Source organism: Dermacentor albipictus, chromosome 2 (assembly GCF_038994185.2).
Source record: "Dermacentor albipictus isolate Rhodes 1998 colony chromosome 2, USDA_Dalb.pri_finalv2, whole genome shotgun sequence".
NCBI lineage: Eukaryota > Metazoa > Arthropoda > Arachnida > Ixodida > Ixodidae > Dermacentor > Dermacentor albipictus.
This window is the reverse complement of record NC_091822.1, coordinates 51,585,806-51,613,456: the sequence shown is the minus strand read 5'-3', so window position 1 is coordinate 51,613,456 and position 27,651 is coordinate 51,585,806. Positions and strand designations below refer to the sequence as shown.

At 45.8% G+C, this 27,651-nt stretch overlaps 1 long non-coding RNA gene across 1 annotated transcript in view; it reads left to right on the top strand.

The window, feature by feature from the left end:
* The window catches only part of LOC135904323 (uncharacterized), a 36,932-nt gene that overhangs the window by 7,623 nt on the left and 1,658 nt on the right, over positions 1-27,651 (top strand). Inside the window, exon 2 of the long non-coding RNA XR_010565095.1 lies at positions 25,856-25,999. This is a non-coding gene — a long non-coding RNA (uncharacterized lncRNA). The remainder of the gene's footprint in view (positions 1-25,855; positions 26,000-27,651) is intronic.

Here is a 27,651-nt window from a genome sequence, read left to right as displayed (position 1 = left end):
TTACTTGATTCCCGACGGGGCGTCTGCGTTAGCAGGCGTTTGGCGTGTTGCGACACCACGTACCCGAGCGCACGAGGGTTGGACCCTCCCGTGTGTAGCCGTGCGCGGCTTAGCCCTGTCTGGGGAAAGGGGGATCCTGGAGGCTGAGCCGATGCCGGGTGTTTGCACGTTTAAGGCCCCCTAGCGGAGGCAACACGCCTCTTTGGCCTCTGCTTCACATAGACGGCACCCCCAGACGGACCCACCCGGTCGCCTTTTCCTGTCCCCCTATTCAATCTATTTTTTTCCTATCATCTTTCTTTTACTGTCCTATCATCTCTTCTCTTCCATCACGTCCTAATTTTCTGGGGCGGCTAGGATTAACTTTGTGTATGTGCCCTCCCTTGGGCATAATATATTAGCTTATAGCGGCAATGCACAGTTGGCGCCTGCAGCCTTATGCGCTAAGTTCTGCAGCGTCCACATGTTGGGCTCCGTGGTGGGTGGCCGCCATCGCTGCCGAAAACGACCCGAAATACAATGGGAACATCCGCATTTCCCCGCCTACTTGATCGTCACCCTCAGAAGAGGGCACGCACCGATGACTTAAGTACATATTTGACCCGCACAAAAGAGAACTATCCGAAATACCATGTTGTATATAGTGAGGACGCTGCAAAACAAACCAGGCTCATTTCACAAATCATAGTGTCAAAATCATTGATTGAAGCCTTAGGGTCAGGTTATAAGGTGACGAAAATGGCAAGCGGAAATCTTCTTCTTGAGATCCCACAGAAAAATCAATGCGAAACCTAGGCAGTCTGCTGACCTTTGGTAACATACCAGATTCTGTTGCACAGCACCAATCTATGAACAGCTCACGCGGAATCGTGTCAGAGGCAGACCTTCAGGATTTGACAGAAGCTGAACTCCTGGAAGGGCAGAAAAATCAAAATGTGACCGATGTAAAGCGTATTATCATTAGACGGGACAATAAGGAAATTCCAACCAAGCATCTTATCGTAACAATTGCATCCAGCGTACTACCAGAAACCATCGAAGCAGGATATATCAGATTAACTGTGCGACCATATATCCCCAACCCTAGACGGTGTTTCAAATGTCAGAGGTTTGGCCATGGCTCGCAGAGCTGCCGTGGTCAAATAACTTGTGCAAAGTGTGGAGTCCAGGGCCACCCTTCCGACAATTGCAGTGGCACACCTCACTGTGTGAACTGCAGTGGATACCATCCAGCCTACTCACGCTCCTGTCCGAACTGGAAAAAAGAAAAGGACATAATCACCGTCAAAGTCAAAGAAAATATTTCATTTAAGGAAGCCCGTAAGAGGTGCTCACGTTTCCAAAGCACACCTTATGCTGATGCGGCGCGTCGGGGGGCAGCGTCGCAGCGGCCAATGCCAAGTACACAGCCCGCGTACAGCGAGCTAGCGAGCGAGGTACCTTTGGCTCCTGCCCCCCGGGTGGAAGTAGGTAAGCCTACTCCATCCAACCAGCAAGCAAGCCAGGCTACCCTTCGGTTGTCGGCCCCACAAGAGTTATCTGCGGCAACCTGCGCTACACGCAGCGATCCCGCAGGACCCATAGCGGCTGCGAAGGTAGGCGCAGCCGAGGCTGCCTCGACCTCCCCGGCCCTTCTCAGCGCTGGCAACAGCCGGCGCAGCCAAATTGCACAGGGAGCCCCATCGACCTCCGGGCTGGTGGGCGCAGGGGTCTTGCCTTCCGAGGTGAGACTCTCCCGAAAAACTTCTCGCTCGCAAGAGCGCGTGTCCGGCGCCTCACAAGAGGCAATGGACACAACACCTATCCCCACGGCGCACCAAGCGCCTAAGGAGCGGCGAGGCTCCCTCAAACGCTCCAGAAAAGGCAAAACCCCGGTTACAGGGCCTCGAAAATGCTCTGTATTCTAATGCATCAGTTCCGTTTCCGTACACACAGCACATATTTACTTTCAATATGGATACACAAATTATTCAATGGAACATCAGAGGTCTCCTTAGAAACCTTGATGATGTACGAAATCTCATCCAGCAACACAATCCAAAAGTGCTGTGTTTACAGGAAACACACTTAAAACCAAAACACACAAATTTTCTTCGACAGCACGTTACTTTTCGCAAAGATCGCGATGATGCTGTCACATCATCGGGCGGTGTTGCCATTGTAATTGAAAAAAGCATAGCGTGTCAATGTTTACAGCTACGAATGGCCCTCGAAGCAGTAGCGGTTCGAGTTGTCCTGCTACACAAACTCATCACTATTTGTTCGATTTACATACCCCCGCATTACCAACTAAACAAACATGAATTTCAGTCCTTGATAGATCAATTAGACCTTATCTTGTTCTTGGCGATTTCGATGCGCACAGCACCCTGTGGGGCGACTCTCGTATAGATGCGCAAGGTCATCTTTCTGAACAGTTCCTTTTCTCTTCTAGAGCGTGCCTTCTCAATAAGAAACTACCCACATATTAATCTCTTCAGAACAGAAACTTTTTGTCAATAGATCTTAGTATAGTTTCCGCGTCTATACTGCCCGAACTCGAATGGGAAGTTACGGGCAATCCTTGCGGGAGCGATCACTTCCCCGTACTGCTAAGAACATCTAAAAAAAATGAATTTCCTCCACAAGCTCCTACGTGGAAGATACATACAGCCGACTGGGAGAAATTCCGAACTCTTACTAATATCTCGTTGGCTGATATGTCTTCTTTAGAAATCGATGCTACTGTGGAGTACTTTACAGCATTCATTATAGATGCCGCATCTAAATGAATATCGGAAGTGGCTTGGCACGCAAACGGCGCGTCCCGTGGTGGAACGACGAATGTAGGATCGCCCGTAAGAAACAGAACAAAGCCTGGGGGTTAGCTACGCGCGTCTCCTACTACGGAGAATCTTAGCAACTTCAAAAGAGTAAAATCCCAAGGCAGGCGAACCCGCCGACAGGCCAGAAGAGAAAGTTGGCAGAAGTTTCTATCGAGTATCAACTCGTTTACGGATGAGGCCAAAGCCTGGAACACGGTTAATAGGATAAGACGGCGACAAGCATATTCACTTCCTTTGGTAAACACACAGGGCGATACACTGCAAGATCACGCAGACTAACTTGGGGAGCACTTTGAGAACGTGTCAAGTTCAACCAATTATTCACAATCTTTTCCTAAATATAAACAAATAAAAGAACGTAAGCCTTTCACAAGAAAAAGTCGAGAGAATGAGCCTTACAACCGTCCTTTTAGTATTACCGAGCTGAGAGTTTCCTTGAGTCCATGCAAGAGCTCTGTACCGGGATCTGACAGAATAATGTACGAAATGATCAAAAACCTACACAATGACACGCAAGTCACACTACTCGCACTTTTTAACACTATTTGGGCTGTGGGATACCTTCCAACCGTATGGAAAGAAGCCATTGTGGTCCCGGTTTTGAAACAAGGCAAAGACCCTTCCTCAGTGGCAAGTTACCGCCCGATAGCCCTCACAAATTGCCTTTGTAAGGTGTTTGAAAAAATGTATAATCGGCGACTCATTCATTTCCTTGAACAGAACAAAATGTTTGATCCCTGTCACTGTGGTTTCAGAGAGGGGCGCTCCACAACTGATCATCTCGTACGTATTGAAGGAAACATCCTTTGTACACAAACAGTTCTTCCTACCCATATTCCTAGATATGGAGAAGGCATACGAAACAACGTGGCGCTACGGAATCTTGAGAGACTTGTCAGAAGTGGGCATTCATGGTAATATGCTAAACCAAATAGAAAGCTATTTGTCTAATCGAACATTCCGGGTAAAAGTCGGTAATGTACTGTCACGTCCTTTTACACACGAAACTGGTGTACCCCAAGGAGGCGTGCTTAGCTGTACGCTCTTTATCCTGAAGATGAACACGCTTCATGGTTCATTATCACCGGCCATTTTCTATGCTGTCTATGTGGACGACATTCAAATAGCTTTTAAGTCCTGTAACCTCGCAGTGTCCGAGAGACAGGTACAGCATGCCTTGAACAAAGTATCAAAATGGGCAGAGAAAAATGGATTTATAATCAATCCCAACAAAAGTTCTGGTGTTCTTTTTGCACGAAAGAGAGGCCTGATCCCGGATCCTTGCTTAGAACTGTGTGGACAACAAATACCTATCAACAAACAGCACAAATTTCTATGTATTATACTTGACGATAGACTCACTTTCATCCCAAACATTAAATATCTGAAAGAAAAATGTCTAAAAACGATGAACTTTATGAAACTTCTATCTCAGACTACGTGGGTTAGTGACAGAAACTGTCTAATGAATCTCTACAAGAGCCTAATTCGGTCACGATTGGATTATGGTGCCGTAGTGTATAACTCTGCCGCATCGAGCGCGCTAAGGATGCTGGATCTCGTCCACCATCTAGGCATCCGCTTAGCAACTGGCGCATTCAAAACAAGCCCGACTGAAAGCTTATATGCCGAATCGAATGAGTGGCCGCTCCACTTGCAGAGATCATACATCAGCTTTACATATTTCCTTAACGTGCACTCTAATTCTGAACATCCATGTTTTAATAGCATTACTGATATGACGTGTGCTGCACTTTTCCGCAATCGTCGGTCTATAAGACAGCCTTTTTCGCTGCGTGTGAAGGAGCTTAGCGATGAAATGTATGTCCCACTCCTGGAGCACCGCCTAATGCGCCCAACCAAGCTATTACCTCCTTGGGATTGGCAGGTCACAGAATGTGACGTATCCTTTCTAGAAGTTTCAAAGCATGCTCCAGAGGTAGAAATTCGAACGCATTTCCTAGAACTTCAGTACAAGCACTCATGCACAGAGTTCTACACAGACGCTTCCAAGTCACATGCCGGAGTATCCTATGCAGCCATCGTTCCATCTTTTTCGGAATCCGATGTACTACATCCAGAAGCAAGTATCTTTATGGCAGAAGCCTACGCTGTATGGTCAGCTGTAAAGCATATAAAGAAATCAAAACTCAAAAAAGCCGTTATATACACAGACTCCTTAAGTGTGGTGAAGGCCTTAATGTTAGCCTACAAACATAAAAATCCTGTACTTAGTGAGGTCTATTCCGACCTGTGCAAAGCTTATCTATCTCACCAGCATATCATCATATGCTGGGTACCTGGCCACAGGGCAATCGAAGGTAACGTTCTGGCAGACCAGATGGCTACGTCAATGCCACCCCCTGCTGCTAATAATACTGCTTTGGTGCCTCTCACAGATCTGAAACCTTACATACGAAAGAAACTGCGAAGCCACTAGCAACGCCTGTGGGACGCAGAAATAAATAATAAACTGCACGTTATAAAGCCACAGTTAGGTTTTTGGCCCTCCCCAACAAGATCTTGGCGAACAAATGTCCTATTCTGTCGCCTCAGAATAGGACCCACATTTGGCAACCATAATTATCTGCTTACTGGAAGATGCGGTGAGAGGCTTACCGTCCCCCACGTGCTGCTGGAGTGTCGGGAAGCTGAAACGGAAACACTTTCCGCTTGCTTACCATTATTACATCCCTCTACACCCGGCTGTGTTTCTCGGTAAGGAACCGCTTTTTGACACCAAGGCAGTCCTCAACTTCTTAAATGATGTCGTAGTACATGTTATATGCCCATTATATTCGTAGAGCATCCTCGCTCCAGAGGATGCCGCTGCGATAACAGTTTTGCATAGCACATGCCTCCAGGACCTTCTTCTTCTAGGGCTCTGAGGCAGTAGTGCTCTAGCATATCTTATAACCTATATATTTTTACACATCGTATCATTCTTTTTAAATGCATGCTAATGTTCATATTCCACGTCCTAAGACATCGCCATAATCTTATTATACAGATTTTACGCACTTTAGCGCCACCATGTTTAAGGCTGCTCTACAGCCATGTCACACCAACTTCATCGAACTCATGATTACACTGCGAAGTCATTACCACGGACATGGCGCTCTTTGGTCATCCTTCGCCCTTGCACCATAAGCCATCAAACATTCATTCATTAAATTACTTGATATTCTCATTCCAATGCATTATTACTTCCTACTGCTTGTTTTCCCCACCAAAGGTCTTGTGTTCGACTCCCTTAAGTGGTCGTTGGATCGAGCATCGATGGTGGCACCATCAATTTTCTTGCAAATAAATTTGGTCCCACCAAAAGTCGTGGGCTCGACTTGCTTCATTATCTTTGCCTTAACTAAGACCACAAGTCGGGGGTTTGACTGCCTTGATTAGCTTGCCTCTAATTAGCACCAAATATCGGGGGTTTGACTGTCTTGATTAACTTTGCCTTAAATAACCAAAGATCGGGAGTTCAACTGCATTGATTAATTTTGTCCTAATTAACTCGCAAAAGTATGGGCTTCGGCTCCCACCAAAAGTCGAGGGTTCCACTCCCAGCAACGGTCACGGGTTCGGGGGCCTTAATGAACTCTCCTAATTAAGTTCGCCCTAATTAGCACCAAATGTATTCGGTTTGGCTCCCACCAAAGGCCGTCGGTTTGAGTGTCTTAATTACCTCTCTTAATTACCTGTGGCTTATTTAACTTAGCGCTCAATAACACCATAAATCGTGGGTTCCACTCGCACCAACTTTCATGAGTTCGGTCATCAACGGTTTACCTACCATCAATTTTCGTGGCATTGAATTTTGGAGTCATCAATGGCCGCGAATTTGACTACTACCAAAGGCCGTGGGTTCGAGCGCCTTAATTAACCCCAGAGGCCGTGGGTCCGACTTCCACCAGTGGTCGCTTGTTCGACTGCCACCGAAGGTTGTGGGTTCGAGACCCATCAATAGTCGTTTGAGCAGAAAGAGAAAACCATTTATTTGAAAGAAGAAGTCGGGTTTCTGGTGTGGGGCCCACTTGTTTCGTGGTTACCATTCAAACGGAAGTGGCTGCCCTCAGTACAGGGTGCCACAGGCCGTTGCCGCTCTGCACTCCCTGTAGATCAAATTGAGTTGATCGTCGAGGCTGTCGCTGGCCAGCAGCTCCTCCCACAACTCCACACTTGCTTTGTCTATAGGAGCAGTCCGTGGATTGCCCGGTATGTCCAGGTGGCGTGTAAAAGCGTTGCTTCTTTGAGCACCATGGGCAAAGCGCGGGGTGTGCGGTTGTGTGCATTTTATTAAGAATGTGTAGGTTGGGTTACGTGCCAGTCTAGATGAAGCGCCACCTGACAGCTTGCTCCTTTGTTAGTTTTTTATAGGGAGTGGAGTCCACCTTAGTCCCTTGCAACAATTCAGGATGGCCGCGTAGTCGCACGGTACCGGGATGGACACTTCCAGGGCAGGATCACGGAGTGCTCAGTCTCTTGTGTATCCTCAAACTACTGTCGGCCACTTGTTTCTTTGCAGTACCGCTTGACCCTGCGTCCACATTATGCTATGCCGGATGGGAGATTTCGTGTATCTATGGGGCCACTAGTATCTGGTGCGCCAAGGAGAATACTCGTTGCTGTTCGGCCGACTGGGACATGCAGGTATTTTAGGCAGGCCGCCTGAAAATCCGTAGAGTTCCGCGACCGTTTGTGGTTGTTGTGTGGGCAATAAATAATGCCGTGGCCGGGTCTTCAGCCTCCGTGATGGAGGTGCAGCGAATAGATGCGCTACGGATTTCGGGAACATATGGTCGACTGCTGTGGCACCATCAATTTTGGTGCCATAACCCCGAACAGTTAATCTTTCGAACCATGAGGCTCTTATGGCTTTCGCCATATTAGCATTTCAGGTACGTACGCATCGTGTCCTAGTTGTGCTGTCACCTGATGTACTTTACGGAGCGCTCATTAGTCACTCCACTCTGCAGCACGCTACTCTCACCACCCATGAAGACGAGGCCCCTGTAGGCTTAGGCTGCGCATTATTTCGCGCCTAACGTTTGTCCATGAATGCTCTATGCGGCTAGCATTGAAACGTTCCCCTATTTCACCGCCACTAGTGAAAGAAAAATGTTGTAGCACTGCGTATGCGCATTCTTTATGTACCTTCTCGTTCGCGCTACAATTCGCTCGTTTGAAGATTAACAACCAGTAGGCTCACATCGCCAGTCTCCTAGATGTAGCGCAGATGTTGGAATTTATGTGAAACAGCTTTAGCGAAAACCTTGGTTAAGTGCCAAGCAACTACATCCGATGGGTAAAATCCTGTTTCGCGTCGGCGCAGCGTTGCACCGAGTACTAAAGCGGTTTTGCGATGTTTTTCGAGGGGAGAAGTGTAATCAGAGGTGCACACGGAAGTACGACATTAGTGTAAATACACGCAAGCATTCGCTACTACTTGTGGCATACTGCCATAAGCGAGTTCTCGAAGATTTGCCAAAGATTGTCACCTTTCCCGCGGCACATACCCAGGAGAGAAGAGTGGGTGAACTTATGAAAAATTTGAAGAAATCAAAGGAGCCGTTGGTTATCATGCGCTGCTCCAATAATGTTTACGTTTGCTTTGCAAGTACCTGTCAGCCTGCTTGTAAGGTTTTCATTATATGCTCAGTTTTAGTTTCGGATTGTTCTGTTCCCTGGCGCCAGATCTCGCTCAATTTTGTAAGTGCACTTTGCCATGTTCCAATTTCTATTTTTCGAAATAAACGTCAGTAACAGAGAAACGAGCCGTTTCGTGCCTGAGCAGGTAAGGGTGTGACCACCAGTGAGGCGGCGTAGCGATGTCCGCTTACGCTTCACCTCAAAGGTAGACAGCTTATATTATGTCCACCTAGTTGCGTCCACGCGTCCTCTTTCCATAGAAACGTGGACGCTGCTCCGGTCATGTGCCGCTCCTTACGCCCACCCCACCGCGCTGTTGAACGCGTTGCCTCGCTTTTGCGATAAGTTGTTTCTTTGTCTCCAGAAACACTTTGGCTGTTTCTTGCGTTAAGGACATTGTTACCAAGACCGTTGTTATGCGCTGCTTACCTCACTATATATGCATGAGCCTGGCTTTGCTCGTAAGTGCCAGTATTACCTGACGCGTTGCTTGCCATGACTGAAACAGTCTTCTTGTAGTATATGTCCTTGGTTTGTGTCTGTTAAGTGGGTAATCGAATGTTTTATCTGTCCGATTCCTTATGCAAACAAGAAAAAAACCACGGCTTCCTATTGTGTGCAACTGAGAAAATCGGCTCAGAAACCGCAAAAAATAACACCTGTTATCGAATAAACCTTGCTTAGGTGCTTCGAGTTGCTTGGCGGCTTTCCCATTACAAATGCTGCGATCGGCGAGTTTATTACGTCTGTATGTACGAAATGCATAAAAATGAAATATTAATGCTCTTGCGCTCCACTATAGACGACGTAGTTGAAAATTTTAACCAAAGCTAAACCAGAATTGAAAGCATTGCTATCGAAACCGAAACCAAAACAGGCCTATACGACGCGTCCCAAATCTCGAAAGGCAAAATTTGCGGTCTGACCAGCCGCTCGGGACGCTTGAGGCAATGCAGTAGCTCGATCGCAAGGCCATGCGGGAGTGCACGCTCTTTACCTATATCTTTATGCTCCACTCAGGGTTCTCACGTGTGGCGATTTCTCGCCAAACTGGCTGCTTTTAGAGGCTCCTGGTGACGGAAAAGTGTGCTTGGCGACTTCGCTACTTTTTGGCTATATTTGGCGGCGGCAATTGGTATATTTAATATCCGAATCACAGTCCCCCCCCCCCCCCCCCCCCATGGCCGCCTCGTAGGAATGGCCCCAAGCGCCCCAGATCTGCCAGGGCATGCTTGTCTTGCAAGCTCGGGAAGCAAGTCCAGAAGCTTCATATATACCCTAGCCGCCATTTGGTCACTGGGCCTATTCGACTGGTCGTCGTCGTTCCAGGACTGCCTGAGATGCTGGAATCAACGTTTCGGGCAGTCCGCGACTCTTGTGGACGGATACTTCAACAGGCCTCTTTTAATTGCTTTAGTAAGAGGAATTAAAAACAATTGAAAAGAAATGCTTTTGTGTCCTTTTTACGAACGGAAGCAATAGGAGGTGTCCTAATATCACCTCCCGCGACGGTTACCTCTATCAAGAATCTTGAAGACCCATGGTTCTTGGCACCAGAAACGACTGCAGCAACCGAAAACGTGCCATGGCAGCCATGACACTAAACTACGCCACTGCCCAGTGGCGTAGCCAGAAATTTCGTTCGTGGGGGGCTCACTTTGCAGCTCGGCCTCCTCCTCATAGAATTAGTCGAGGGATCAATATATATATATATATATATATATATATATATATATATATATATATATATATATATATGTATATATATATATGTATATATATATATATATATATATATATATATATATATATATATATATATATATATATATATATATATATATATATATATATATATATATATATATATATATATATATATATATATATATATATATATATACACATCTGCCATTCAACAACCTTGTTTACATTTTCGTACATATGCAACGACCAGGGGAACACCTCAATGATGCTGTCCTTTGTTAGAATGTATTGCGCAGGAGCAGCTGTCACCGATTGTGTATTGCGAGTAATTTCTCCGAAATTATAGTCGCAACAGAGAGCACATATCAAAAGCAGGAGTTTTGCTAGATATACGACGGCGAGTCAAATGAAAGTGAGCCAATGCGAATATATAACAAACGGGGTACTTCGTTTAAAAGTAGTCACCATGAGTATTTAGAAACTTGTCCTACTAACGAGTCGCGTAATTCCTGTCTCATAAAACTCCTTGGGTTGATGCGTCAAAAATTTGTAAATTACTACACGTCATCTTCCGACACGAATCTGGTTCCCTTGAGCAATTTTTTTCAAGTTTTACAAAATGTGGAAGACGCAAGGCAACAGGTCTGGGCTGCATGAGGGATGTTGCAGCGTTTCCCACTTGAACTTTGCCAGTTTTGTATTAACCACATCAGCGACGTGGGGACGGGCAATGCCGTGAAGCAAGATGTTCCCAATGCTCAATTTTCCACGTTGTTTGTTCTTGATTGCGCCACGCAGCCGATCCGACCTTTCACAATATTTGAAACGATTTAGAGTCTCTCAAGGTTTACAAAATTCGATCAATAATGGCCCTTGACGACCTAAAAAGAAGTCAACACTTCCGCAGAAATGGCGGCTTTTGTTTTCCTTGGGAGTGATGAATTCAAATGTTTCCACTGTAAGCTTTGCCGTACTGCTTCAGGCTAGTAGTAGAAGGCACCATGAGCCAGCCCCGATCACAATTGAAGACAAAAAGTCGTCACCCTCATCGTGATAACGGGTTAGATGAGTCAAGGCAGCGCCAAGCTACTGGCGATGGTTCAAAATCTTGGGCATTCATTGCACACCCAAGAGCCGATAAGCTAAATGTTCATGAATTAGGGTGTGACCCGAGCCGTGAGTTATGTTCACACGCCCTGCCACTTCATCGATGCTTATCCTCCGTTCCTGTTTAATCAGTCTTTGCATTTGTTTAAAAAATATAAATTATGGGGTTTTACGTGCCAAAACCACTTTCTGATTATGAGGCATGCTGTAGTGGAGACTCTGGAAATTTCTACCACCTGGGGTTTTTTGACGTGCACTTAAATCTCAGTACACAGGTGTTTTCGCATTTCGCCTCCATCGAAATGCAGCCGCCGTGATCGGGATTCGATCCCGCCACCTCGTGCTCAGCAGCCCAACACCATAGCCACTGAGTAACCACGGCCTTTTCAAATGTGTTGGGGGTGACTGCACGGTGGCTTTGGCCCGGCCATGGATCGTCTTTGTAACTTTCATGTCCTTCTTTGAACAGTTTGCTATAACGCTTCACAGTGGCCAATGAAATGAAATGTTCAACGCATACGGCAGCCATACGGCGAATAATTTCTTTTTGGGAAACATCTTCATTTGTCAAAAACCTCACGACACCAAGCTGTTCAACTTTTGGAGTGTCCATTATGTCAGGCAACCATGTTCAACCCAGTGTATCAGAGCATTAAAGAACATTTAACCTCACCTCTGCATGTCACTTGTAAAGGAGATGCGTATGTGCTACGCGCATGCCTCGAAAATAATGAACGGAACCATATTTTGCGGGGCGGGTTGTCTCACTTTCATTTGACTCACCTTCGTGCATTAGAAATGCGAAGATACAATGGAATATACAAATGTGCAGATACAGCTTGATAAAGGGCAAAACATTGTCACTGGAAACAAAGTTCACTGCGCATACACACAAAACCTCGCAACAAGATATTTAAATATACGTATAAGTATCCAATAAATCTACGTACCTAAGAAAAAGTCACTATATATAATGCGTCCAACAAGGCAAATAAACATGTTGCGCAACCACAGATTCACCGATCACAGCACCCCCCCCCCTCCCTCCACTCCCAAAATGTATCGCGCGCGACGGAAGGCGGCACGCTTCGTCCACGCTTTTCTCCCTTGCGCACACAAGAATGAGCCACCATCGTCGGCTCACCCCCTCCCCCCACGCTTTCACTCGCACATATAGCATGCGGAGCGCGGTCAGGATGTTATCACCCTTGGCCTTTATTTACACGGAACATGAGGGCAACGGCAGGAATACGCCTGGAGTCTTCATATAGCTTTTATCGCAATATTATAACAGTATCCGGCAACTGAAGCGTCCCGTGGCCCATTACTTTCCGCAAAAGAAGTAACAAAATCGAACTTTCACCATGCGACAATTCGCTGCGCCGCAACAATGTCTTCTTTTTTTCTTTTGTGGGGCGGGGGACAGCGAAATATAATAACGCAAAGGAAAGCATGTTGGCTACAATCGAATGCCTACTTTGGGCACCTAGTGTGGCTACCGAAGGAATATCGAAGAAAACGTGCGACGCTTGGTCCACAGAAAACCACACGCATACTGCTCGATATCCTACACCGGCGAGACAAAATTTTCCAGAGAGGTTGCGCTCAAGCGAACGCGTTGCAATCCGTCGAGTCCCCGCAGTGCTGGCGGCGAGCGACTATGCATTGTTTCTTTTTCTCGTCTGCTAGCCTGAAAGCCTCCAAAACTCTGCCAGGCGAAAATGCAGTCGGCCAGAGAAAAACGAACGCGCGTCCAAGTGCACCGCCCGGTTGTCGACGCAGCACGAGGAAAACGCATGCGCTCTGGCTGGATCGGCAGCCCACGGGTTGCGAGAACAAAAAAAAACAAAAAAAGAGAAAGAGGCTCAATGTATCCTTGCGAATAAAAGTCTAGGTAGAAAAATAAATAAGAACTTAGTTACAATGGTGGCTTTAGTGCGTTGACATGGATGCTTTGGCGCAGGTGAACAAAAAAAATTTCATATTCTTTTCTGTGACTTGACGGCACAAATGAACCACCACAACGCTTTGTCTCATCAGATCTCGCTGCGCGCTTTGTCAACTTGTCTGATAGTATGTTGATTTGGCCTGTCTCCTTGTATGGCCCGATGTACGACTTTAGAAAAGTCGATGCACCTTTGGCGTCAAATGTTTACAACAGCATCATTAAACCCACAAAGTTCCGGAATTGAAAATCTAAAGCACGACTTTGGAAATGTCAATGCACCTTTCGCATCAAAATGTTATGAGAACTTTATACCCACAAATTTTCAGAATTGAAATCCAAGCGCTCCGTAGATTCCGCGACCTCCGCGAGATGCCGAGACGAGCCCGCTCGCCATCAAAACGCCCTTGAAATTTTGTGCTCGGTGGGGTTCCTTGTGTTACGATATGTGACTCCCGATGCATGGGCGTTGCCGCGAAATCCAGCCCGATTTCGCAATGTTCGCACTAAAATGTCTTCGAGCGTGAATTAAGGACATTATAGACAAAATCGAGCATGATTTCCGGTGCCGGGAGTTGTTTTGGTCGGCGGCGCATGACAGCACGAAAAAATTTCGGGGGGGGGGGGGGGGGGCTGAAGCCCCATAAGCCACCCCCCCTGGCTACGCCCTTGCCACTGCCTACCAGGGAGAGCCGTCATAGTAGTGCAAGCATGGCGTGTAGCGAGTCTATTTCACTGAAACTAGCGACACCGCTTCCGCTATGAGAAAGCAGGAAAGTGGGCGGCGAAAATTAGCAAACAACGTCAGCTCGTCGCTATGGTAAATTATGACATAACATTATTTGATAACATTAGTTCTCTGTTATTTTCTTTGCCATCAGGGAACAGAAAACTAATTTTTTTTGCTTTATTTCTTCTTTATGTTCGTGCCAAAAGTCGGCAATTGTTGGTTTGTTGCACCGTGGCTAATTTTTGGCTATTAAATAAAGCTTTAGCCTGGAGTTGGCAATTTGTTTATCCACTTTTCGGAATTGTCGGCTTCTTTTTCTCCCGAAGACCTGGCACCGCTGGCTTCATTCTACGTTTAGTCCCCATTCAAGGAAGTTCTTTTTTCTGCTGCCTTTCGCGGCTCGGCCGTTGGCCTACTCCGTAAGCCGGGCGTTCGTTCACCCCGTCGAGGCAACTACTACTTATGGAAATACAACTGGCGACGAGTTGAACATTTTTCACTCACCGGCGATGGTTGCTCATTGGCTATGGTGTTGTGCTGCCGTGCAGGAGGTGGCGGGTTCGAATCCTGGCCACTCCGGCTGCATTTCGATGGGGCAAAATGCGGAAACACCGGTGCAGTTAGGCGCACGTTAAAGAACCCCAGGCGGTCGAAATTTTCGGAGTCCTCCCCTACGACATGCCTCATAATCAGTAAGTGGTCTTGGCATGTAAAACTTCGTAAATTTTTTAATCTTTTTTTTTATTCTGTGACGTACTACTGCAAGCATGGACGACACCCTGCCCGGTACGTCTATTGCTCCCTTGTTGTTATGGCCGTGGTGTTCGCGCCGCCACCGCTTCTTTTCCTTCCTTCGGCATGTACACCTGCAGAACCATGGCTTCCAAACGTTTCTACTAGTGGCCGGACGCGATGCTTTACCACAAGAGAGAAAGAATGCCATTTTGCTGTCGAACTTGGGCTTCGAGGACCAACGCCTTTTGCACGAGTTAACGTCGCAGGCGGACCACGCCACAGTGCAGTTCCAGGGTATTCCACCTACTGGATAAGCACTACGAAGACAACAGCCTTGTTCATCAAATTCAGAGACCGGCGGCAGCAACCAGGAGAGCCGTTCTAAGACTGATTTCGCTACATCGCTTGACTCTAGCGTGCACGTGCGCAACTTGGCACGACGCTCCGCAACTGAATTCTGCTGGGAGTCATGTCGACAAGAACGCACGACAAGCCTCTTTATGAGGGACAATCGCTGACGGTCAAGAAAACCGAAGAAATTGGGCGAAGTGTCAAAGAAGTTCACAACGAACTGCAAGTCTCGATCGGTGTTCGGTGCAGCGTGTTCCTTCTCAGCGAGAATATGGCGTCGTTAAGCGTAGCGTTCCTTCCCTGGGCGCTCAAGATGGCGGTCGTCGTCAAGCTCCTTCCTCGACCAGACGGTTTCGAGATAGCGACCGACAACATGGAAGGAAGTTGCGACCGGAAGAAGCCGGCCACCATTGCGCTGGCAAGAATTTCGCAGGGGCAGCCAAGACGCCACAGTCTGTTGTTAGAGATATGGATCAATTCGGCAGATAGAATTCAATCCAGGCTGTCCGGCCAGAAATGTCGCATGCCACACTTGCAAGAAAGTGGGACATTACGCGTAACATTGGCGGTCACGGAACCGTGCACATCGACAATCTCCTGCAAGAGCTCGGTTGATTTCTTCATCTCCTGAAGCAAGGTCAGCAGCCCCTTCTGGGCTGCTGACATTGGCAATGGCAACGTGTTCGTTGCCATTATTCCGCTCAAGTTGCTTGTCGACACGGGAGCTGCAGTTTTCCTGGTGAACGTCGGCTTGTACCAGGAACATTTTTAAGCTTTTTCGTGGTCCGCTCCAAGTCTCCGACTCAAAAATTAATCACAGCAAGAAATATTACGCACAAGATGATTATGTGTTGTGTGGTGGTCAAGTACCTCAATACAGCTGCACGGATGACCTTCCATGTCATGGATCAAGGCACTTCCATGCTGTGCCTCCATGCCATCCAAGCCCTGGGAATTAACATACAGGGATCTTCGCTCACTTATCACCAAGTGCCAGGAGCTCCGGCTGATCGAGACGTCGTCATCGCCTATGCCGCAAAATGGTCCAGATGAATTTTCTCATCTATTCTAAAAACTGAGGGCTTCAATAATGAAGTGACCCAGCTGTAACACTCTGGCCTCTACACCTGGTGCTCGGTGAGCAAGTTCCAGCTGTACTACATCGACAGACAACACCTGAGATCATCGAATGGGTCCCAGCATCCCAGTGGATTTCTCCGCTCGTCGTGCTTCAAGAATTGGCAATTCCTTTCGAATTTGCGTCCATTTCTGGGGACACAACACGGCCATAGTGGTCAAAGCTTTTCTGCTACCGAGAGCTGATGAACTGTCGCATCGACGTGCCGCTGTTTTCAAAAGTAAGTTCGATATATAATCTACCTATCATAAGGTACTGTAAGGTATGAAAAGTCGAGAGCTAACTACTTTCGTTACCAATGACGGTCTTTGCGGCTTTAAGCGAGTATGTTTCGGTTTGGCATCTACGCCATCCACTTTTCGACAGATCATGTCATCGGTCCTAAAAGGCTGTCCGGGTATATTACGCTAGCTCGACGAAGTCCTTGTTTGGTGTCATACTCAATGTCATCATGGTAGAAATTTGCAAATGGTCTTTTCCATAATAAGCGATGCAGGCATGCAGTTGAACCATAAGTGTGTATTCTGTGTCCGAGAACTAACTTTCCTGGGACATAAAATTTCGCCAGACAGCACTTCGCCGGTGGACAACATAATCAAGGCAATTCTTGACACTCTGCAGCCAAATGACAAGGTTCTACTTTTATGTCCGGTCTCGAGATATTATGCAAAATTTATCTTGCAATATGCTGACGTGGTAGAAGCACTAAGGAGTCTTCTAAGGCAAGCACAAGCTTTCGTTTGGGATCAGGATACTGAGTCTGTTAAGCATGACCTGTTTCGCGCCCTGTAGGGCGCATGTTTCAATCGAACGTACCCATTGTTGTTACAGTTGATCCTTCTGATGTTGGTTTGGAAGCTGTCATTCAGCAAAAATGCTGAAATGAACTCTTTACAGTGGTTTTTGCATATCATAATGTAACCCCCCAGAGCTACGGTACTCCGTAGGCGAACATGAAGGATTACCCTGCTGATAATTTTGCTTGTAAAAATTGGCATGTACAATTATGCGGTGGTCGGTTCACGCTTCGAACTGATCACCGTGCTCGTGTTGCATTGCTGTCTTACAAAGATTCTGGTCAGCATCCTCTAAGATTTTCTGGGTGGTGCGCTCGACTCTTTCACTGCAACTTTGGCATAGAATACTGCAAGAGCGATTAAAATTTAGTAGCTGATGCATTTTCGTGCCATCCTGTTCTTCCTTAGTATGAACTAACTGTATAGGAGGAGATCGTGTGCTTGGTTTCAGTGTGGATAACAAAGGAAGAGTTTGAGATAGCAACACTGGCTGATTCAGTATTTCAGGCTTTAAGAGAAATGATAGTAAATGGTTGGAGAAGTGTTGAAGATCTGCTGCCAAAATTCCAGGCACATGCATCCCTACAGTTCTAATTATCGTACGTGGATAACCATATGTGAGGAAAGCGTATTGTTCCACCAGCTTCGTTGCACCAGAAACTCCTGTCCTTTGCGCATGAGTGTCATTTGGGCATCACGTAACACAAATCTCAGGCTTTGAGGCAGGTCTCACATGAATAGACAGGTTGAGGAACTTCCCAGAAACTGCTTTGTTTGACTACCAGCAGATAAATTTGCAAAATATTTTTTTGCTTCACTTCAACCTGTGAAATGGTGTCGTCCCCATGAGCAAAATTAGCATTAGATAGGAGAGGTCGTTTAGATCGTGCTCCACAGTATGCACGTTTTGCCTTTGCCATAGGTCACTACCATTCCAAGTGGCCTGAAGTTACTTTTATGTCTTCGGTCACATCCGAATCTATCATCGGCTCTCATTTCTCTTTTCAGTAGAGAAGGGTTTCCTGATGCCATTGTGTCTGATAATGGACCATAATTTGTGTCTGCTGATTTGAAAACTTCCTGAAATAAAGAGGCATCAGGCATTTCTTGTCTTCCCTTTACTACCTGAAGGCAAACGGCCAGGTAAAAAGATTCAACCGCGTCCGCAAAGAATTCGTGTAGATTGATGTGTTGGAACAACGACACCTTAGGTCTGCAGTGTTAGAATAGCGGACAATCTATAGGTTTCTCCACATGCATTTACAGGTGTTTCTTCAGCTATGCTACTCTGTAGTCTCCAACTGAGAACTCGACTCGATGTCGCAAACATGCCTCCGACTCATTCGGAATTCGCTTCTCCTCAGTTGCATAAGGAAGCGCAAGGACGAGTGCTACAAAAACAGGAAAATGTTAAAACGTTCGTAAAACGCCGTCGCGCAACAAAATTTCCTTAGTTTCATTCAGAAGATTTTGTACGAGTACGCAGCTGGCGAAAATCTGGTGCAAGATACTTAGGTCCAATGAACATTAACCGCGGAATAGGAATAAATACTTTCTAGCTTGAAAACGGCAACTGTTGGAATGCTGCCAAACTTGTCAGGTACGAGAGGATTCGCTTGCGAGCTTAGATGTAAGGAGCAATTCTCATGACTACCCATATCTTGAGAGTTTCCCACCTTCTCTTCCAATTCCTACTGGTACAGGTTCTCTGACTTTACACACCCCATTTTTACCTCCTGTTTCCACCCCGCGACCGGGTTCATCGCCTGCAGAAGAATCTGCTTGTTTTCCGTCTGTTCTAGCGTCCAAAGACCTGATTCCTGAAGGAACACAGTACGGCGATACTCAGAATTCCTGCTCAACTACGAGTACTGACTGTTCTAGTCCTACTCAATAATCAGAATCAGTTCTCCGTAGGTCTACACGAAGTAGACTAACCCCGGTGCCGTTTAACGATTATGTTTTTAAATTGCTCTACTCTTTGGTTTCCTCAGAAACGTCCGTTTCACAATACTCTATCAAACAGTTTCTTCACAGTCCATGCATTACTGGTGAGATCGTTTGTTTTGCTATAGCGTTTTACCACAACATTGCTGCGTGCAGCATTTAAGGAGGAGGAGGATGGAACTTTATTATTGCAGAAACCATTGCGTGGTTTATTCCTAGGTGGTTCCCTCTGACAGGGCTCCACTGGCGATCGCGGCTCGCCGGGCCTTGTCGAGGGTGGCCAGCTAGCTTCCCAGGTCCAGTTCGGAGAATCTCGCCTCCAAAGACCACGTAGTGAGTGTGTGTGCTACGATTCGTGGCGAAATTGCGTCGTCCGTACGGTCGGTGCATTGGTATGTTATGTGCACGAGTGTCGCTGTATGGTTGCTGTCCGGGATGTATGTCTGTCTGGGGAGATTGCGTGTAGACGAGACAAGTGTGGGTATGTGTTCGTTTGCAGGTGGCGCAAGTCCTTGCCGAGAGTTTACTGAAAGCTTTGTGTGGGGGAGCGTATTGTCTTCTTTCGAGGCATTCGTCCTGTAGTATTTGTCGACTTGTGGTTAATAACTCGTGGGTCGCTCTTCAGTCTGTCGAGGGCTGAAGAACAGTGTGGTCTGCCGCTCGGCTAGTGAGACCTCGAGTTACGCAGTCCGCCTCTTCGTTGCCCCGCAGGCCTTCGTGCCCGGGGCACCAGGCGATACCGTGGGTCAATTCTAGTGAGCGGCCCATGATTCGATTGACTTGTATAGGGAATGTTCCATTCATGTATAAATGTCAAGCCGCTTGCAAGTCCGTAAGGACGCGGGCGGACCTTCCCTTGCTCTCGGCGTCGCGAAGTGCGAGAGCGATCGCTGCTGCTCCTGCGCTGCATGTGGTGCAGATGGAGGCAGAGGCTACCAGGATCCCCTGATTGACGACGGCTATTGTGTATTTGGGCCCATAACGTGGTGACGAGGGATACGGGCTAGAATCCGTGTAGTATGTATCTGGGTCTCTGAAACAGCGTTTGTGCAACATGTGGGAACGCACTGCTCTTCTCTCTTGATTGTTGGTAGGTGCATGTTCTTGGGGATAGGGTCTACTACAATGTTCTCTCTAATGTGATTAGGCAGGAGTTGTGTTTCTTCTTTGCAGTACTGGGGTGTCAGCGGGTACCCTAGCCGTTGAAGGTGCTTTGCCTGTTGTGTCTTGTTGAGGCGCTTCCTCTGCGCTATGAGCGTGGCACTTCCTAGCTCCTCAAACGTGTTGTATACCCCTAGCGCTAGTAATTTCTTTGTGCTTGTCCTTAACGGTAGCTGTAAGGCCGTTTTGTATGCCGTTTTTATCAGAGTGCCCATGTCCTCTGCCCCGCTTTTGCTTTTGCGCTTGACTTGATACGGGAGTGCGTACGTGACACGGCTGATGACGAGGGCTTGTGCCAGCCTTAAGGTCTCGTCCTCTGTGAAACCATCTTTGCTGCGCGCTACTCTGGCGATAAGTGATGTGACCCGACGAAAAGGCTGAATTCGCGTCATTGTTCCGGCATCCACAGGGAATGCTGGAACACCACGATCGCCTAATTATAACCGGGGATTTCAATACAAAGCACAACACGGGCTACTCGAAAGCAGACACCAAGGACACACAGCTCCTAGAAGCCACAGAGCGCCACGAAAACACACTAATTGCTGTACCAGGTACGCGTACTTGAATAGGAAACAGCGCCAGCAGGGACACGGCCCGTGATCTCACCATCGCCAACAATACCGTGGGAACAAGCTGCAGGGTCTCAAACGAGTCGCTTGGTAGTGATCACTATAATATCGAAAGCAGCAGCATTTAAGAAACTTTGTACACGAGTGAATCTTTTTTACATTCTAGAGAGAGTTATTCCTCCTATACGAGTTCGGCTCTTATGCCAAGAATGTATTTTCCTACATAAGGGTTAGGCAAACAGCATCTTCGAACACAAGGAAATTCCTGCCGCATAAACGTGCACTACGCACACCTCCAAGTTCACTATGGCAAACGAGCTTCATACGAATTCGGCTCTTTATGCCAAAAATGTCTGTTACATAACACTAAGGTCACATAGATTCCTTCAAAAGCGGGGATTTCTTTCAACATTCCCGCAACATAAACATGTCATAAGCACTCTGCCACGTAAACGACCGTCAAGGACCCTCACTCTCAACCCATGCTCATAGCGAATGAGCCGTGTATCCTTGTTATTCGAGTCGATAACACATTGTCTTTCACATTGTTCACATTGTCTTTCTGTTACGTTGAGTGCTCATATTGCATGAATTTGTATTTAATCTTGTCTTTTCAATACACATGCCCTATTTGAGTTCGCATCTTTGCCTTATGTAAGCAGTGTTATGTGCAATATATTTCTTGTTCATTTCTCGGTATTACGTTTCGTGCGTTCCTTTAGAAAAGCATGTAGGGGAAACGAAAAATATTCGATGACAAAAACTGTTGCCTTGAATATGTCTGTGATAACATAGACCTGGCCGCAAACTAAAGAAGCAAAAATATGATGCTTCCTGCTTTTCTTTGTATAATGACGCCCATAGTATACTACTCCGTCAAGAACGTGTGAGTAATGCTCTCAGTTCACCATACACATCGAGTGTTACGTTCTTTAACGTGTTGTGCGGTCAAAAGCTTTTACTGTTAACAACAAAGTGCATGTAGAGCGCATTATCACTATAGCATTTACTTTACAATTGTCGATTCACTTTATTTTGCAATCATGAGGGTCCACTCAGAAAAAAAATTGTTCACCATGTAGCGTATGCTATTCCTGCTCTTCATGTGTAAGACATTTGTGTGACTTTTAGTACTTCATGACGATGGCCAAAACGAGAACAAGGTAAAAGCGGGAGCCAACGTTTCGACAAGTGGATTTGTCTATTTGAAGGCAAAGTCCACTTGTCGAAATGTTGACTCCCGCGTTTACCTTGTTCTCGTTTTGCCCATCGTTTGGATTTCCACCTCCTGTCTTCCCCGTATTTTCCCTGGGTATTTAGAAATTGTTTCGTAAGCGAAATAACATAGTCCATTCTTCTTATAGGGGATAGATGATGTGTTCTAAAGGCGACTGATGTCATGTGTTCAGTCTAAATTTCGATTTGTTCTGAGTGCTAGCGCCAGAACATACCGGGTTACACAACGCTATCTTTACCAAGAGATAGCACCGCACGAGGGGGTGGCGTTGCTCTTTTTATAAAAAACGGCATAGATTGTCAACAGCTCTCGGATTCTTCTCTGAGCTCTAATACCACAGAAGCACTTTTTATTCGCCTTAAGACAGACGTCGTAATAGGCGTGGTATATCGTCCACCAAACACGTGCACAAGTCAGTTCATATCTGATATGGAGTCCATTCTGGTTCCTCTGATGTCTTTTAATAATCAGTTAGCAATAGTTGGTGATTTCAATATCGACTTATCAAAGGATGACTGTCCAGATTATATTTTCTTACTGGAATCGTTCAACCTCAAGAATGTTATCAATGTGCCCACTAGAATTACACATCAGTCTGCAACAATTATTGATCACATCTTATGTAACCGTGATATGGATGCCTGCGCTGGTGTTTGTAACCAAAACATTGCTGATCACTGTTCAACTTTTCTGTTTCTGCCACGGTCGGGTATCGATTGTATTTGCCCTACCCATACCAATGTATTTTCACGGGTGGACTACGCGCATGTCAGGCGTTTGCTCGAATCTATTCATTTCGAAAATCTGTGTCACAGTGACGTTCACACAGAATTTGCTAACTTCGTATCTGCTGTTTCCGATGCAATTACTAAGTCAACACTGAAGTTTTCTCGGCGCAACTACAAACATGCCATATGTCCTTGGATTACTGAGGAAATACTCACAGTATTGAAAAAGAAGGATTCATACTATAATAAGCTCAAAAACAACAGAACAAATGCTTATTACTTGAAACAGTTTAAGTATTACAGAAACAAATCCGTGGCGCTGATGAGAAAATCAAAGAAATTGTATTATACTAATTTGGTTAATCGTCAAGGAAATGACACAAAGCAAGTATGGAAGATTGTAGGAGAAGTTACGGGAACAGCTAAAAGAAAACAGATTGTTCCTGTCAACTTGTCAATAGAGACTGCAGACCAGTTTAATCAGTTCTTCACAACATACGGTCAGAACAGTGCGCAACCTACTCCCTTAGCTTCAGTGACATCCGACATACCTCGATGTATTAATAATGAATTCAGTTTCTCGAACATTACTAGCGATGAAGTTGCAAGTGTTGTGGCGAACATGCCCACGAATAAAGCGGCCGGGCCAGACGGCATAATGGCTAAGGTAATCAAGGACAACATTGATTTGTTTTGTGTTCCTTTGTGCAGAATATTCAATCATGCGATACACTCTAGCTTATACCCCGATACTTTAAAAGTTGCAAAAGTTGTTCCGATATTTAAAACTGGTGACCCTAACAACCCGTCTAGTTACAGGCCAATATCTGTACTGAGTGTCGTCAATACCATTTTTGAAAAATTAATTGCTTTCCAACTGAAAACCTTTCTTGATGTTAATCATATTATTTGTCCTCAGCAACACGGATTTGTTTCTAGCAGGTCCACGTCCACGGCTGTAGTTACTCTATCACAGCTTATCCTATCTGCTCTTCATAACCATAATGTTGCTGTAAGCGTATTTATAGACATCAAAAAAGCTTTCGACACAGTTTCACACTCCATTCTTTTAATGAAACTGGAAGCATATGGTGTGCGTAGCGGGGCCCTTGAATTCTTTAAAAGTTATCTTTCTTCACGACAGCAGCAAGTTGTCCTCAAACAGTTCAAGTCTGCATACCATACTGTTACGTGTGGTGTACCCCAGGGGTCTGTTCTGGGACCGCTTTTATTTTCGCTCTTTATTAATGACCTCCCAAATGCAATACAGTGTTCTCAAATTTTGATGTATGCGGATGACACTGCACTTATCTTTACTGGCAACTCACTTGAATCAATAGAAAATCCTATTAACAATGAAATCCAACGTATCTCGACCTGGTTTCGTAATAATCATCTAACTTTAAACACTGAAAAAACTAAATATGTTATTTTTCGTTCAAAACAAAAGTGTATTGAATTAAGTGATTTTTCTATATGTGTTGACAACAATGTTATTGATAGTGTGTCTTCTTTTAAATATTTAGGGGTCATGTTCGACTGCCACTTGTCTTGGAAGGAACAGGTGCACAGTGTGTGTAAAAAGGTTGCGTACGGTTGTTTTACCTTGTCTAAGGCACGGCGGCACTTTCCACCTGCTATTCTTAGATCACTGTATTTTTCATTATGTCACAGTCATCTCAGTTATTGCAGTGAATCATGGGGAATCACATACAAAACGTATTTAACACCATTGCTAAGACTACAAAAACGTGCCTTGAAAACCATGGGATTACCTTCTTCGAATAGTTCTAACAATAACATTTTTGACGCAATGCAAATCATGTCATTCACAACCTTACGCGATTACAAAATGGCTCTTATGGTTAATAATATTATAAATACCAACTACCCCTTACCTCTTGGTGCATTCAGTATTCCCGTCCGCAACACTAGACAAGCCAGCAATGGCAATTTTAACCTTCCTATTTGCCATAATGCGTACGGAGAAAGACGAATAGAATTTACAGGAGCGAAAATTTGGAACTCGTTGCCAATTGAAGTAAAGCAAGCTAGGAATTTCAAACTGACATGCAAGAAACATTTTTTGGGAATGGAAGCAAGGCTACAAAGTTAGTTTTTTCTTCAATGTGTTTGTGATTGCTGTCCTATATGTTATTTTGTATTGGACCGCTTACTAGCCTCATTGGCTATCGGTCCAAATATCTGTGTATACATTTTGTTTGTGTTACTCAATAAAGACTTCTTGATTCTTGATTCATGTCTCGCTCAGTCAGATAAGTGCACTGTGCCGTGTTCCCTTTCCTATTTCTGGAAATAAAGATTCGGCTGGTGTTACACTCTTGTAACACAAGAAGGCGAGAGCCTGCGGAAAATTTCCAAGCCTCGTTTTCTCGCTCTCTTGTCTCAGCCAGTTTTTGCTGCACGCGTCGTCACTCGGGTTCATCCGCTCATTGTTCCCGTTGTTTTTCCGCTACTCGCTTGCGCAGCTCGGGATTGCTTCGGAATTTCTTCGGAATGACCATGGGCAGTCGCACTCCTTTTCGTCACCTTCACTACAGTGCGACAATATACCACTAAAGCAATGTCAGCAAAGCCACAAGGCTGGTAATTGCATAGCCCTCTTTGTAAGCAGTCTTTAAACAGCACCTGAGCAGCCGAAACATTCACCCACTCGGACCCGCTGTTGCTTAGTCCCACCATTGCGCTCACGAGATTTCTCATTGCGCTGCGCGCATCCGCGGGGGCCGTCCTATCTACGAGGTCATGCTAAAAATCCGCGCGTTCTGGGTCATGCGCCACTTGTGGCGAGTGATAATAGCGACGTTTCTTCCGTTATTGTATAAAAGATGGCCATTTTCGTACGTAAGATTATCTACGCTTACACCATCTTAAGCTGTGCTTTCTACGCGGTCAACATTTTATTTCAATTGGCCTGGAGAATTTTGTGTGCTTTGTAGGTTGATCTATGGCAAAACTGAATGCACCAAGCGCATGTCGACGAAAAGAATGCTTTATTACAAAGAAAATTGGTGCTTTCACTCGCACTATATTGCTGGTCAGCATTCGGTGCTACAAAAGCGACCGTTATTGGCAATACAGCGCCGAAGAACGTGACACACGGGATACCGTGGACAAAAAACTCTGTTCTTAGATATGACCTGTAACAATTACAAAATGACATCACCTGACAAATATTTATTGATGCCTTCCTATTGCCTTTCAGGTCTCGTCGTTTCTTTGCTCCAGCGCTTCCTGAGCATTTTCCAAATTTCCCTGCTTGGCAGCATTCTTCTCTGGACAAGTCTCATGCTGTCGGCATTTGCGCCTAACGTGGGGGTCATGACTGTACTCTTTGGAGCTCTTCACGGTACGTGTTTGAAATCGACTACCTGCAAACTATCTGCAAAAGGTACTCAATCGGTTCTGTACCATAGTCCGAGCAATAGCATTTGAATAGACTGTAAAATACTGGTCAGAAACGGCTGAAACACTGTCGTTGTTAAATAAGGATACGCATGCGCTGAAGTGAATTTTTAATGTTGAATTTTGTAGCTTGCTGTAGAATTTTACATAAAAATTTCGATGGCACAAATACGGGGAAAAGGATGAGCTAGATGGCGTCAGCTAGCACCCCACTTCAGAAACGATGCTCATATTACCAACCGTTTATTTAAAGTCAGCTGTCACCTTTCCAGAAATAAAATATAAATCCTGGGGTCGCACGTGCCGAAATCCGATCTCATTACGAGGCTGAACGTATAGTCGAGTTCTTCAATGTGCACCTAAGTCTTGCTCTAAGAGCGTTTCTTTAAAAATTTAATTTCACCTCCACCGAAATGCGGCCATGCGCGACTACAATCTGATCTGCAATCTCGAGCATAGAAGCGCAACGTCATAGCCACTGCGATAGCACGGCGGGTAAGGGAATAATTCCAAATGTATCATAGAGAATGAAGACCAGCGTGATGTGACGAGGACGAGACGAATAGGCGAGACACGCAAGGCGCTGACTTACAACTACGTTTATTTTCGAAAGTAAACGAAATATACTGCATACATATATCACCCGAAAATAAACAAACAGGCAGGATGATCACATGCACAGGGTCTCCGCTTAATCCGAACTGATTGTTTCTTAATGGACAACTGCATCTCCGCCGTGGCTCGGCCCGGCATTGCACTATCTTCGGAGTCGGCCCACGTATGGGGAGTGCTTAACGCCTGCTGCACCTCCGCCGTAGGTCGGCCCGACACTGCACTATCTCCGGAATCGGCTCACATATGGGGAGTTTTTTTTTTTGCTTACCACGCCAACAACACCAAAATTTCCTTGGACGGTAGAGGTACACAGCTTCGGTGTAAAACTGCGTCTTGAATACGAAAAGACGGTAAGCAGACAGCGTTCAGATGCGCGTGTAAACTTGTAACTAGTGCAGCGATTGTACAGGCTACGCCAGATCAACGAGACTGCACGGAAAGTGACGGCTGTTGGGTCCTGTGTTTCTCATGCACTTGAATCACTCGCATTTGAGCTCTCGTTAAGCGCAGAAACAGGGCCACGCACGCATTAGTGACTCACTTGATTTTTCTTTCTTTCGCGCAATGTGTGGGTGCTTAATTGCTATCATTGTGCTATCCTCACACTTCGCTACACGAGAAACACGTTCAATCGTTCCTAAGAGAGCTGGTGCCGCCTTCAGCTATGTCGTACGTTGATATGGAAATTATTGTGTGCTCGCTACTGACTGCGAGGGGAGAATACGAATAAACGCATGTAACTGGCTGCACCCCTCGATATACAGTATAATACTTCTATCTCGTGCACACTGCACTGGTCCACTAAATAGTTAATTTGCTGAGTGTGTCCGTTGCGAGTATGAAGTAACTGCTGCTCAATCTTGCTTCGTATAAGAGTCGCATGTAAGCACACATGACCTATAGCTTTCCCTACTTTCATTCGTTGTGCAGAGCATGGAAAATAGCTTTATAGTTACGACATGGTTCATAGTAAGCTAATGG